The 14,411-nt window shown below is 38.3% G+C and overlaps 2 protein-coding genes across 3 annotated transcripts in view; one reads left to right on the top strand and one right to left on the bottom strand.

The window, feature by feature from the left end:
• The window catches only part of capt (adenylyl cyclase-associated protein 1), a 59,094-nt gene that overhangs the window by 8,249 nt on the left and 36,434 nt on the right, over positions 1–14,411 (top strand). The window contains exon 1 of one of the 2 annotated variants that reach the window (XM_073971375.1): positions 7,260–11,603. The exons of the other annotated variant lie outside the window; for it this stretch is intronic. The gene's annotated coding sequence lies outside the window, so the exon portion shown is untranslated. Of the gene's footprint in view, positions 1–7,259; positions 11,604–14,411 lie in introns of those variants that run through there. 2 annotated transcript variants of the gene reach the window in all.
• The window catches only part of Tango14 (transport and golgi organization 14), a 53,437-nt gene that overhangs the window by 16,525 nt on the left and 22,501 nt on the right, over positions 1–14,411 (bottom strand). The gene's annotated exons all lie outside the window — the stretch shown is intronic.

The raw sequence follows: 14,411 nt of genomic DNA, 5'->3' as shown, positions 1-14,411 counted from the left end.
ACAAAATCACCACGATTAATACGTCTATGCAGGATATTGTTTTCAACTTCCAATTTTGATATCTTGGATTTCGCCATCTCTTCAACATCATGAACACGGTCGTTGCATTTAATGATGTCAGCTTTGATCTCCGCCAAACATGAACTCAAATCTGCTTTCATACCCTGAATTGCACTTGTAATAGTATTGAGTTCAGATTGGTGGACTCCAACAAATGATTCTAGTTGCTTTTTAACATCTCGAATATCACGGGCAACAGCATTGTTATCACGTATGTTCCCGAGATTACATTCACAAGCTGAACAGATAAAAGAGGCTGCACTAGATGATTTAAAGTATGACAGATCTTTTTCTGTAAGTTTCGCACAAGACACATGAATCCACTTGCAGCATATTCTACATTCTATGCTCCCTTGTTTGGTTATAGGATTTGAGCACAATCCACATTTATCATTCGTTTTATTAGCTTTAGAAGCCGGCATTTTCAACAACAACAACAGCAGCAATTTACAGGCGGCACCAACAAAATATTCACGTCAACGGTATTCTTTACCAAATGTCAAAAAAAGAATGCAAAAGATGATGCAACACCACGCCAAAAAGTTTTTTTCCGAATTATCCGAGAATTAAACTAGGTTTCAGCAAATCTCCAATTTTATACAGCATAAATTTTACTTCCGAATGTACTACAGCAAAAATTCTCACAAGACAACAGCGAAAAAGTAAATAAATCAGCACACGATCAGCTGCGATATAAACAAACGTTTACTCAGCCATAGGGTTGCCAAGTTTTTGTGGGTTTTTACACCCTTCGGGCTGTTTGAGGCAGTGAATGCAAGTTGCTTCAACAAAAATCAAAGTGATTAGATATCAGGTCTTAAAGTGAACTTATCCGAAATTTGTGTGGGAGGTACCTGAAGGAATTGACAAATATTGTCCATATTTGAACCTGATCTATATCTGGTAGATATATTAGGATGTGTAAAGTATGGACCAATTCGGCCACTCCCTTCAAGAGTTACCGTACGAACAATTTGTCCGAACATGAACATGAACTTTTGTGGGGGAGGTACCTGAAGGAGTGGACCGATATGGTTTATCTTCGAACTTAAACTATGTTTGGACAAAATATTACTAAGGCCAAATGTTGGACCGAATCGGCAGAACCATTCTAGAGTTATCTTGCGCTCCAGGGGGTCTTTTGCATCTTTCATGCTATTTTCTCAGGAAGTATGGACTTGCCGCTAATGAAACTTGTACCTTCGTATGGGGGGCAGTGAATACAAATTGCTAAAACAAAAATCAAAGCGATTCGAGATATTGCCCTAAACTGCACTTTTCCGAAATTTTGTGTGGGAGGTACACGAAGGAGTGGACCGATTGAGTCCATATTGAAACCTTATCTAAGTCTGGTACACATTTCAGGATGTGCAAAGTATGGACCAAGTCGGTTACTCCCTTCAAGAGTTATCGTGCGCACGAATTTTCCAAACATTTTCGAACTTTTGTGTGGGAGGTACCGGAAGGAATGGACCGATGTAGCCCATCTTCGAACTTAAACTAAGTTTGGGCAAAATATTACGAAAGCTAAAATTTGAACCGAATCGGTTCATCCGTTCGAGAGTTATCGTGCGCTCCAGCCAGACAGACGGACGGACATTGCGGGGATATCGATAGATCGAGCTTTTTTATGACACTAGCCTACGAAAAACATAATATCGCTGTAAACAGGGCCACTAGAAAAATCTTCGGTAAAAATTTCCAAAAGATCCTCGAACATACATACCCTTAACCACACAAAAATTTTAAACATTTGTGCGGGTGGCACTACAAGGATTGGACAGATAGGGCCCAAATTTTAACATAAACTACATTTCGACAATATGTAGAGATCCAAAGTTTGGACCAAATGAGAAATCGCGTGCACCATTTTAGCGAATATTTTCGAACTTTTGTGGGGGAGGTACCGGAAGGAGTGGACCTATAAGCACAACCTTCGAATTTCATCTAATATTCATAGAAATATTACAATATCGAAAGTGTGCCGCTACATATGGTGCCATAGGTGTTTTTTACAACTTTCGGGCTATTTTCTTAAGAAGTATGGACGTGCCCCTGAAAAAACTTTTAATGCCGTAATTTAGACAACGAATGCAAGTTGCTTCAACAAAAATCAAAGTGATGCGAGTGCAGTTCTTAAAGTGAATTTATCCAAAATTTTGTGTGGGAGGTACCCGAAGGAGTGAACAAATATAGTCCATATTCGAACCTGATCAATATCTGGTAGATATTTTAGGACGTGTAAAGTATGGACCAAATCGGTCACTCCCATCAAGAGTTATCGTGCGAACAATTTTTCCGAACATTTTTGAACTTTCGTGGGGGAGGTACCTGAAGGAGTGAACCGATATGGCTTATCTTCGAACTTAAACTATGTTTGGACAAAATATTACTAAGGCCAAATGTTGGACCGAATCGGCAGATACGTTCTAGAGTTATCTTGCGCTCCAACCACTACACACGGTGTCATAGGGCTTTTTTGTACCTTTCAGGCTGTTTTCTCAGGAAGTATGGACTTGCCCCTGATGAAACTTATATCGTTATATGGGGGAAGTGAATACAAGTTGCCACAACAAAAATCAAAGCGATTCGTGAACAGGTCCTAAACTGAACTTTTCCGAAATTTTGTGTGGGAGGTACCCGAAGGAGGGGGCCGATTGAGAAGAGTTACCTTGCGCACAAATTTTTCGAAAATTTTCCGAACTTTTGTTCTTCGAAGTTAAACTAAGTTTGGACAAAATTGTTGTTGGCTTTGTATTGTTGGACAGCAAAATAATACTTGTTGTGTATTTATTTCAGCTATAGTCCATATTTTGTTGCTTCAAAATTTGAAGAAACAAAATGTTTAACAGTGGATAATGAAATTGATTACTACGAGCGGAGGCAGAGAATACTATAGTTTCGGAAGCAGCCAAACTTCCTCATCAGTTCTCTTAACCGCTGACTCGGTGTCGATAAACAGGTCAATAAGAGTGACCAGGAAATTAAACAGAACGGGAAATTTTCTGTATCCTCCTAAATCTGTTGACCGCACAATTGAGTCAGAATAATCAAAATCATATACCCACTACTGTTTTTTTCTCTGCCTCCGCTCGTAGTAATCAATTTCATTATCCACTGTTAAACATTTTGTTTCTTCAAATTTTGAAGCAACAAAATATGGACTATAGCTGAAATAAATACACAACAAGTATTATTTTGCAGTCCAACAATACAAAGCCAACAACAATAACAGGCAATCAGCACGGCCTTACTTGTTGACTACGCATAAAGCAAAAACAACATTTTGTTGTGATCTCTGCTTACTGCAAACAACACTACTTATGCTTGTCTTCTTTATGCGACAGCATAAAAAACAGTAGTGGGTATATGATTTTGATTATTCTGACTCAATTGTGCGGTCAACAGATTTAGGAGGATACAGAAAATTTCTCGTTCTGTTTAATTTTCTGGTCACTCTTATTGACCTGTTTATCGACACCGAGTCAGCGGTTAAGAGAACTGATGAGGAAGTTTGGCTGCTTCCGAAACTATAGTATTCTCTGCCTCCGCTCGTAGTAATCAATTTCATTATCCACTGTTAAACATTTTGTTTCTTCAAATTTTGAAGCAACAAAATATGGACTATAGCTGAAATAAATACACAACAAATGTTTGGACAAAATATGAAACACATTTCGTCCAAACATATTTGGGGTTTAAAAGCATTATTTCGATGAGGCACATTTTGCTAGTATGAAAGTGTATATCAGGAATATTGTCAATTATTTCATATTCCATTTCAGAAAAAAAGGATAATTTTTTTTCGCGCTACATCAACGATTTTTGATATGTAGGTTAAGAAAAAGATTCCCAGTAGGAATCTGGTCGCGAGCCAATTTTTGGTTGTTGCGGACAAAAGTTATGGCGCTTTTATTTCCCTTTTTAAGAAAGAAAATATTATAAAAACGCTAATTATTTTAATGAGCACAAATGTTACAAAAAAGTTCTCTCGGAGTGACTTCAGCGAGTAGATTTTATAATACCTGCAAAATGTTACACAGAATTCGCGGAATGTACATACAATTGCTAAATTATTGAATATAAGTCTACTTTTTTCAAAATTAAAGCCCATTTAGTGGTCATATAATTACATAAAAAATTGTTGTAGATCCAAACTTCACGGCGTATCAAATGAGACTGCTATCATACAGATTGGTGTTATAGTTTGGATGTTACAGCCAAAACAAGCACATATTTTGGTCAACAAATAATTTTTTGTTTGAAAAAATATTTTTTTCATATGCATTATGTAGTTGAAAATATTGTAAAAATTTACAGGAATACTTCCTTCATTTTGCTTAAATCTCCCAATAAAATAGACGGATTTTGCTTTATTGACATTCATATTAAAGCTTTCCCATTAGGGAAGCTAATTGGGTTAATGAGGATATATGTCAAAGCTTCTGAAATGGAAATAGAGGTCAAATAACCCATTTGTATTTATATGCATTTGAAAATACGTGTAAATCGCGTAATTATCAAAATCATTTTGTCCGCATGTGATTTTCATGTACAGCAAGACCATATCTTGTAATTTGTATATATTTTTCGAAATTTAATTTGGAGGCTAAGATGTAGCATCAGCTGCATCTTAGCATTAAAATACCTATAAAATATCGCTAATTTGCGCAAAGTGCATACAATTTTTGTCCGCATCCGATTTCAATGTCCACCATGAAAATCTACATCGATATATATCTATTTCAAGCGATCAATTAAGAACCGTGGATGTAGCATCACACGCTATTTTTTGGGATAAAATGAATGTAGCTCCTTTATCACTGAAGTTTTCAAAACTCTGTTTCCGCTAAAACGACGATGCTGTATTAGTTGTTTCATTGCAGTGGAAACGAACCGCAGAAAACGCGATAAAATACGCGTTATTTCCAAAAACAATTTTAGGTGATATTTCTACTTTGGACTTTCTTGTAACTCGCGTTTTAGAGGATGGATTTTCACGGGGAATGATTTATTAGATCCGGAACGTAAAAAACTAAAATGTGCAATCAAGTACGAGGAAATCGAATGACAATTGTAAATATTAGGCCCGAAAAATATGATTTTTAGAAAAATGTGCACACAAAATTTCCGTATTTGGATGCAGATTTCTATGAAGCTGTGTAGACTACATTCACGACACATATATCAAATAACTCAGAATCGCGAGTTCTACAATCCTATATACGACTTTTTGTAAAACCTGTTTGCGGAATGAAATTAGAAGAAAATGTCAAAAAAACACTGTAAAACTGGCTTCAAAATGTCAGCATCATTTAATGGTAGAAGCAGTTCAAATTTTGAAAAGTAATACATTAGTGAGATGATCCTTATTTAGTTTGCTTCTACTTTTACTTTGACAGGAAAATCGAAGGAAGTGTGGTTTACTCACAAATCGAGAGAAAACAAAAAAAGACATGGTGGCTTCAACCCATTTTTACCCATTTTTTAACATAAATATAGCCACAGCTTCCACACAAATTATCTTTTAAGGCCAATATTTTTTGCCACGTCCAACAACATTTCATTGTATCCAAAAGTATTTAATTTGTATAGTATAGAACCACAAGTCGCGTATTCTAAAAGGGTAAACCTTGGCTTCATCTATGTTAAATTTTCAAAAATATTGGTGATATACCCTCGTTAGCATAAATGCTGAGGGCAAAAAAATCAAACTATTCGAGAGCAGGACTTAAACTGCACTTTTCCGATATGGACCATATTCGAACTTAAATTAAGTTTGAACAATATATTAAGAAAGGCATATTTTGGACCAAATCGGCTGATACGTCCGAGAGTTATCGTGCGCCCCAGTCATCCAAACAGAGGGACGGACATGGCTAAATCGACTCCAAATTGTCTGAAACGGATTTCATCCAAACATACTTGGGGCACCTTTCGATGAGTCACTTTTTGGTAGTATGAACGTCTTGTATATACCCTCATTAGCCTAAAGGCTGAGGGTAAAAATGACCAAAATTTTAATGTATCAACATTCAAACATTGACCCCTCTATTTTATTCACACTCCCATACAAAAAGAATTCTAATTCGTTTTAAAACTAAACAATGGAAAACTGATTCAAAATTAATATTGTTGCATGCATATCTCTATGATTTCATAATTTTTCTATACTTGGCAGAAAAACAACAAAAAACCGAAATGTTTTCAATTAATATTGCCTGGATAACGGACAAGATCTATCTGGTGTTTTAGCTGTTGCTATGTGATTGCCAAGAAAAAAGAAACATTTAGTTCCTCAAGCATACATTAGAAAACAAAAATGATAATCGTGTTGTGCTGTTGAATAAATTTCAAAACAATATCTGGTATAGTGGATGTGAAGTGCGAAAAGATATTTTTTGATAAAATCTAAAAGAAACGAAAACAGAGAGAACACCAAGCTTAGTTTCACTCCAATTGGAAAATTGTTATGCTTAAGGATTTCTTTAACTATCATCGTCATCATCACCATCACCATCAACGCAACAAAAACCAACACAAAATACAATTTACTAATAATTAAATGCACATTTAAACATAACAAATTCATGGCTAGCAAACAACTGTGGTTTTGAAAATAAGTTACTGCTTTCAATGGGGCATACATGTATTGCATGTTTGGCGGGCAAACAAACGTAGCTTCTTTTTCATGTTTGCGGTTTTTGGTTTGGATTGGCTCAACAAGTTTCCTTATTAAATGACACTTGCCAATATAGCCATTTTTATGTATGAACATTTATAGTAAATACACGAGACACTTGAATTGTAAGTGAAGAGCGGTCAATGCTACCCATAATTAATAACAAATGTCATATAAAAACACGTATTGTCATGGAAGATTTGCTCTATTTTTTTCTTTTTTCCTTCTAGAAGAGAAAGTAATTTTTTGTTGAGGAAAATCGAGAAGGCAAGTGAAAGAATGTTATTAGAATGTGTATGACTACGAATATAAAGCAAAGATTTTTATCCTTTTATATTGTCGGCGTTATATGATATGGAGGAATACAATTTTTATTTCATTTATTAATGATCAATCAATATCCATGATCCTATGTTATATTTTCTGTAACAACTTTACTGTTGTTGCCATATTCAAATTCAGCTATGACTTTGTAATTTAAGTTGATACATATTTCCAATGCTTTTATAGATTTTTCATTAGTCCCGGTCCACACTAAAATAAAATTGCAAGTAAAAGTTTAAAATGAATTCTATTCATTAAATGTGGAATCTGCCGATATTTGTTAAGTTTTTTTTGCAAATACGGGTAAAAATATGCATTGTGGTCACGCTACTCTAGAAATCATTAAAAGTTCACATAAATAAGGATATTCGTATAGAAAAACTACATAAAAGCATGGAATTTTCAAAACAATGGTGGAGGATGAAGTTAAGTGGTCCCCGAGAATGAAACTCCCCTCCAATCACCAACTTCAAATTTTATCCTTTTGCTGATTCTTTCCCGTCTACAAATCTTTAAAGGATACTCCCCGCAAATATTTAAATTAGCAACATATGAGGAAAGCATACTCTAGTTAAACTATGTCACTTTCGAGCTGTCATCGGGCAGCGGCATAAAATATGCTCCATAGTCTCCCTTCCTCCTCATCTTCACAGAGCCTACAATAGTCCACGCCATCATCCTGCCAATTTGTGGTAAATGCTCGGATGTTGCTATGACCGGTAATGACCCCCGTCAATACCCTAATTTCTGATTTGCTCAAATTTAAGAGTGAAGTTGTTCTGTTTGTTGATAGAGTCGGCCAAATTGCCCTTGTAACGTTGCACCTTGATCTATTGTGCCATAGTTCCTTGACTCGTTCTTCAAAGAACGTTTCCAACCTCCGGAAAAAGTGACATATGGGTGGTTTGATAGAATCAGTGGTTGCTAGACTTGTCGATTGCGACCCATGCCTTGCCAGTTCATCAGCCTTCTCGTTTTCCATAATGTCACAGTGTCCCGGAACCCCATCAGAGTCGGACAGTGTTTGTGAAGTTCTCCAAAGCAGTTATACACTCCTCAGACTTGATGTTGGAGGCCTCAGACTTGATGTTGGAGGATTTGATGGCTTTAAGAGCCGGCTGACTATCAACGAAGATAGTCACCGGTTAAAAGATTTCTGCATCCAGACTTTTTATCAACTCTGCAGCCATTCTGATCGCGAAGATTTCAGCTTGGAAAACGCTACAGTCACTGTTTAACCTGTATGAGTGTTCGAGACAAAGCTTTTCGCAGTAGACGCCAGCTCCGGTACCTTTATCCATCTTGGAACAGTCTGTGTAGAAAGCCAGACCGTCCAGAGGAGGGTTACTACGGATGCAGTCATCTCTACTAGGGATAACGACCTCAATATCTTCAAATCTTTGGACTAGTGATATGTAGTCGCTGAATTTCCCCTGTGGATTTAAGCTAAGGTTTGGTCCCAGCTCCTGAAGAATGCATCCATGTCCATAGGTGCTGTCGCGCCAACGATTCAATTCATGTAGCCTTAGGGCACTACGTGCCGCTTGGACTTTGATGCTCATGGGCAAGAGGTTCAACATCGCATTTAGAGCCGCTTGCGGTGTACTTCTAAAAATTCCAGGATCGAGGCTGCCCTCTGCACCTTGTCTATGTTGCCGAAGTTCGATTTATGTCGAAGCGCGTGCCACCAGACAAGGCATCCGTAGGATAAGATGGGTCTGACAACAGCATTATACAACCAGTGTATAATAGCTGGATTCAATCCCCAGCTCTTCCCAATCGAATTCTTGGATGAATAGAGTGCAATCATACCTCTCTTCGTCCGTTCCCATTGTTCCTTTTCCATCTTAATTGCAGGATTGTACCTAGGTATTTAGCCTCAGGAGATAGATGTAATTGTACCATATCCAGTGTTGGTGGCACTAAGTCACCGAGGTTACGCTTTCTGCAGTACCAGTTCTGTCTTTGTTGGATTTACACCAAGGCCATTTGCGGTGGCCCAACGGGACAGCCTTGATATAGCTCTTTGCATAAGCTCCGAGATTGTAGACAAGAATTTGCCTGTTATCAGCATAACCACATCGTCGGCGTACGCGACAACCTTAGTGCCCTGATTGTCGAATTCCGCCAAAATGTTATTTATCACAAGTAGCCGCAGCAGCGGTGAAAAGTCTATGCCTCCGGACATAATGGTCCAGAAGCTCCAGAACAACAACCAAAAAGCCTACTATTTTCGCTTATGATCAGTTTAATAACTGTTCGAGGATTGTTTTGAAATTTTCATCGAAGAAAGTCCTTATGATTCTGATTACATGAATGTAAAGGGTGTTTTTTAAGCCCGATAGAACTTGAAATTGAAAAAAATAACACAAAAAATTAAATTGTAATCAAATTTTTTTTTTTTTATTCGAAAGATCAATACGTGACATTAACATTTGAAAATGATTTCGGGCATATGGGCACCGCGGCTGTTCTTGACGAAGTGCATTCTGGACGTCCAATTTTTGGCCACTTTTTCGAGCACTGCTGGCCGTATGTCACGAATAACACGAACAATGCTGGCTTCCAAGGCATCAATTGTTGCTGGTTTATCAGCATAAACCAGTGACTTCACGTAGCCCCACAGGAAATAATCGAGAGGTGTCAAATCGGAGGCCAATTGACAGGTCCACTTCTCGAAATCAACTTATCGCCAAATTTTGATTTCAATAAGTCGATGGTTGCGTTCGCCGTATGGCACGTAGCGCCATCCTGTTGAAACCACATCTTCTCCGGATCAATGTCATCCATATTTTCAAACAAAAAATCATTGATCATGGTGCGGTAACGATCTCCATTGACCGTAACGCGAGCTCCGGCCTCATTTTTGAAGAAATAAGATCCGATGATGCCACCAGCGTGAAAACCGCACCATCCGGTGCATTTTTCTGGATGTAATGGAGTCTGTAGGGTCTCTTGTAGATTGGTCTCACTCCATATGCGGCAATTTTGCTTATTAACAAACCCGTTAAGCCAAAAATGCGCCTCATCGCTGAACGCCATACAAATGACGAAGTCGTCTATAAGTTGTGCGAATCGACGACTGATTTTCAAAGTAAATTTGGATAATTTCGTAGCGTTGTTCAAGCGTGAGTCTATTCATGATGATTTGTCAGAGTATACTGAAACAAATAAAAAAAAGTTTCATCAAAATTTAATTTTTTGTGTTACTTTTTACAATTTAAAGTTTTATCTAGCTTAAAAAAAACACCCTTTAATAATTTCCTGGCCAATTATATTCTCATTGAAGCTGCGAGTAGTATAATTAGGTCTACAGTTGATGATACCCACCCACATAACCAGGGAACAGCTCACAGGGGCGCAAAAATATGGCTAATAACCATATTTTTCTTACCTTTCTGCAAGGATTTTTTGTGGCCTCTTGAAAAGACGATGGCGAAATGTAGACTAGGCAAGTTGGGAAGGGTCAACATTTAGTTCACACCATGATAACTATTATTGACCTATACCTACCTAAATTCGAATCCGCCAAACAGCTTAATAGATTTTTAAGTTACTGTTTCTTTACCACTCCACCCTACACTTCATACATTAGGGTATTAAATCCCCTGCCTTACCCTTGTCATAACAGATATTGATAACATAACAATTTCATAATTTCTACTCCGTTGCCGCCATAAATAATTTTTCAAAACAAAAAATGGCTATGAAAAGGTTAATGCCACGCCAAGAGTTGTGTGTTTGTTTGCATTTAAAATTCTTGGTTGTCACCAAACATAGCACCATAGACGACAGACACCTATCCCTTTTTGGGCAAGGAGATAGCCTAAGGAATTAGGCATGTTTATGGGGGTATTTATTAATGGCATGTAACAGATTTGTTTCATTTTTTCGTGGGTAGGGTCCGGTCATTAGAGTGGAGAAGGAGAGGGTTTGGGCCAATTTCGTTATGTTGGTTTTGTTGTTGTGTCCATAAGAATTTGTCTGTCTGTTTAACCGTTAGCTGGACAGCCACATGGCGGCTATGACTCGCTCGTTCGGTCCGTTCGTTCGCTCGATAAAAACTTTTGTGCGTATACGGATGATATTTGAATTATTATGGAATTTTGCTTTTCCTGTTTAGAGTCGCCTGCCTCCCACTTCACACACATACGTACATACATATTTACATATACTTGGTGTATTTGTTGGAATGTATGTTTCATGTTACTCGATGAACGGTGAGCGCCGGACATGTGTTTTATTTTATATTTTTGGTGGGGGTATGCTAACTTAGCCAACCAGCCAGCAAACCGCTTAGTAGTGTAGCTACTTTATTAATTTCTTTGGCTATTTTCCTATGATTTGTCTTTAATACTCTGCAAAAAAAAGCAAATGATAAACATTTTAGTTTTTCCAAAAAAGCAAAAAAAAAAAAAAATCATAGAAAATAATTCGGAAATAATGTTTAGTATTTATTTAAACGTGCATGTGAACGGTGGTTTTGCGGTGGCGGATTTTTTCGATTCGATATTTTTCTCTAGCTAATCACAAGAAGGTGTGGTGTGTTTAATTAAGAAGAAGATGATGATGATGATGGGTGGTGGTTGTGATGATAATAGTGATAGAATTGATAAAAATTTGTGCGTAATCATAAGCGAAATTCGGCAAAGAAAGTCTTTCGTTGTGGAAATTATGGATACAGAGATTGAATGATGATTTGTAATAAAGTGGAATAGTTGAAGAAGGAAAGGAGATGAACATGTGATAATCAAACACATTTATGCAACTGCCACAATGAAAGGCCAGTGAGGCTTAGTGATCCACAAGAGTTCCTAAAAACTTTACAATGATGTGCAAAGATGTGTACAACGAATATTATTTGTAAAATATTTCCTAAATCGTATCGAATTTCCCAAAAGGGAAATTTAAGTTACCAATAAATAGACGTTCAATTTTTGATTATATGTGTTATGTTATTATGCAAGCAAACCCGCCGCTCAATGATCCAAATGATTTAGTAAGCCACACGCTCTACGCTATAATTCATACAACTTCTGCTCATATGAATACTAATAATAATGTTCCACAAACATCCCAGGCGGGACAAGGGAGACTTCTCTCATATGAATACTAATGTATATATAATAGATATATCAACCCTGTACAAGGAATCCTCTGCCACAATGGTTCTCGTTTGTTCCTTTGGACTTCTCCCTCTAGATCAGAAGTGAACAAAACCTTGGTTAGCGGTGACAAAGAGGAAGATCGGACGATATGAATATCATTTGATAGCTGATTTGGTTTTGCGCAATTATCCTCGCCATTTTCCAAATATCGGGAAACACTGACCTATTGACCGATATATTCGTTTGCCCTGTTACTGCCCTCAGTGTGTCATTCTTCAAGGTTTGAATATTCTTCCACCAACAAGAGCTAATATTTACCTAACACAATGATGACGCATATCTTCCCAGCAAACCAAATGTCGGATTTCCGACACATCTGAACAATTTCAAAAGCAACGTCGTTCCGATTTCTAAACGATTTTTCGGATCGGAAATAGTTCAGATTTTGTACCGATTTCGGAACGAATGTCGGAAAGAAATTTCCTTTCCGAATTTCCCAAGGATTTTCTTCAGATTTCGTTACGAAATCGGATTGAAATCGATAGGATGTCGCTCCGATATTTTGTTCCTAAATTATGCCAACCACTTCATACAACTTTCGTGAAGATATCGTTATGATTTCGGTTTAGACATCGGACGTATCGTTCGAATTTTGTTCCGATTTTGTTAAGATGTCGGTACGATTGGTTTGCTGGGTTACCACAGGTCAACATATTGCTTTATAGGTGCTGCAGGTCAAGTTGAAGGACCTTGTTGCTTCCTACTTCTGATCTTGTGGCAAATAGCAGCCAGCGGTTGAGTAGAGGACTTAAACATGCTATATATCAAACGCCACACCCAATATCTTCGTGTAGTTTGTGGTCGGATTCAGGACACCATCGGCCAATAAGTTCAGGTGCAGCCTCATGCAGTAAATTTAGCGGTGGGATACTTTCATATACCTCTGATGGACGTACTGTACTAACTCAGCTATTCTTACATATGTCATCGACGATATAATCGGACGCCAGATCGTATAACCATACAGCTATTTCTCCGAGGGATGTATACGTTTAGCACCTCTATCTCGGCAGTTCCACACCTGACTGCTACCCCCATACATTCCATGTACGGGTCATTAGAGACAGGCTCAAGCGAGATAGGTCTGTATTGGACAGACTGGTGCAATAGGAAAGCTAATCCCCCACCTCCACTTCTGGTGCGATCTTTCCTTAGCACATTGTAACCATCACAATGTTGTAAGCTACAGTTGTTATTGAGCTTAGTTTCTTGCACCGCAGCGACCTTGATATTCCTCAGACTCATGAAATCTACTGTTTCCTCGATCTCGGAGTCCATTGCAATTAAACTGCAAAAAGGATGCATTTTCCGGGATTGGGACAATAACGGCTGGTGTTAAAGGCTGCATGTGTGGTTGTTGTCGAGGGGGGGGGACTGCGGGGGAGTCTCATAATCAGACGACGAGGGAGTTTCGTAAACCGATGACGACTCACTGGGGACTGTATTCACACAACATGCAGCAACATAGTCCCTGTCGTAGTCCCTCACGTGGACAAGTCCAGAGCACCCGTTAGATGCACCCACTCTTGACATCTATTGCATCTCAGCGAAGGTTGGATGTGGGTGAAGATGCGGATGTGACAAACTGAACACAGATATATTGGGTTTTCCTCTGTCCCGGCACGGACCAAAAGAATTCGGAGCAGGCATTCCGGGATATGCTGCTCCCAACACAGAAAAACGAAACGAAATACAAGCATATGTACACTAAGGTGGCAGTCGCTGGTCGGAACGATGATGTTGTGTAGTTCCGGGTCAATCCTGTACTAAAGAACCCGCTGCCGTGGGATTCATCGTATAACCGTCGTCATAGTCAATGCCGTCTGGAGGATTTGAAATTTCCTAAAGGTAGGGGTTAAGCAGTTCCGGAAATATCACTCCGTCTTGGAGAATTCCCTCTTTCACTCTACGGGTCATCGACTTCTTATTTTAGAATACCACAAAGGACTGCTTTTCAAACACGGCTAAATGGAATTCTTCCATATGTCCTCGAGCATCTTGGCACTCCACTTCATCACCTCATTATTATACCCTCAGCATTTATGCTAACGAGGGTATATACACTTTCATACGGGCAAAATGTGCCTCATCGAAATAACGGTTTTAGACCCCAAGTATGTTTGGACGAAATGTGTTTCAGACAATTTGGAGTCGATTTAGCAATGTCCGTCCGACTG

The sequence above is a fragment of the Musca autumnalis genome, unplaced genomic scaffold (assembly GCF_047663935.1).
Source record: "Musca autumnalis isolate F117 unplaced genomic scaffold, ASM4766393v1 scaffold_2, whole genome shotgun sequence".
In the NCBI taxonomy this organism is placed as follows: Eukaryota; Metazoa; Arthropoda; class Insecta; order Diptera; family Muscidae; genus Musca; species Musca autumnalis.
Note: the sequence above shows the minus strand (reverse complement) of the source record. Positions and strands in the feature narration are given on the sequence as shown.